A 1,277-nucleotide genomic window follows, 5' to 3' on the forward strand; every position below is an offset into this window, starting at 1 on the left:
CCTCAGCCAGCAAAGCTGGACGGAGCGCAGGACACTCCCGCGTATGTCCACGGGGCGGCGCTGTGCCTCCACACTGCCGACCTGTCCACTCTCCGGCGGCGCGGTGAGAAGCAGAGGCAGCGCTGCGTGCTCAGCATGCGGAGACCCACATGTGCGCCTAAAGATCAGATAGTTTGTCGAACTTTGTTTTCCAGTGTTGACCCTCACTGAAATCTGCACAAACGTAATTACACCTCTTTTTGTTCGCCAAAGCCCTAAGATGTCTGCTTTAGTGTACCTGCTCCAGCGATATCCTCCAACACTGGGGCACATGTGGGAGAGATTAAGATTAAACTCCATCAGCGTTCTTGCTCATTTTTTATTTAGCTATTTATTTAGGGACTGGGTGGGTGGCTGTGAGGGTGACCAGTCTTTCAGAGCTTGTTCTAATGTAGTTTCCAGTTTTAGACAAATAGGTCTGGTGAGAACAACAAGCAAACCATTTTTATCTGAAATAGAAGCTTTTTTGTTGTCAACTATGGGCTTTTTTATTTGAACTGAATGCTTTCTGCTGACCTCTGTCAAAAGTTTCACATAGTAAACGTTCGGGGTAGAGCCGTGCTGGGACAGTGCAGCTGCTCTCAATCAGGAATTCGAAGGAAAGCCTCCAGATGTGCAGAGCTACAGTCATCCTGAGCTCTAGTGTTCAGAGACTCGCTCTATGAGACTGTCTCAATCCCATTTCACACCAGACGCGGTAACCGCGCCGCGCCCGCTACGCTCCTTTATTAATCTATGTAGTCTTTCTCACCGGCCACGCGCGTCACGCAGCACCGCGGACTTAATGCGCGCGCGATTTGGGTATATTTCTGATCACACATGCTACCTTCACGTGGCGCGAGCGATGCAGCTCAAACGCGCTGGCCTTTCATACATACAGCCAGCAAACACAGTTACGTTGCGACAACCTTGAAATGTGATTCCTCACGACCTCCTAAGTTTCATTATGTTGTGAATGGAACTCCATTGAATTTAGCTAAAATGATAAGTAGTCATAATACAGTATGAGAACGTGACTAAATAATGACGCTGTGACAACGGTGCGACAACTTTGGTGACACGACGTAAACAGCACCACCCTTTGACAACGTTGTAAGAAAGTAGACGATGTTGTGACAAAATGATGTGTTTGCGCGGCCCTTGCTTTCTCCATACGGATACATGGTCACATCAGTTACTCTGCTCAATAAAAATATAATTGCACGGTATATTTATTTATCCCTGACAGCATTCTGACG

Source organism: Colossoma macropomum, unplaced genomic scaffold, assembly GCF_904425465.1.
Source record: "Colossoma macropomum unplaced genomic scaffold, Colossoma_macropomum, whole genome shotgun sequence".
Taxonomy (NCBI): Eukaryota; Metazoa; Chordata; class Actinopteri; order Characiformes; family Serrasalmidae; genus Colossoma; species Colossoma macropomum.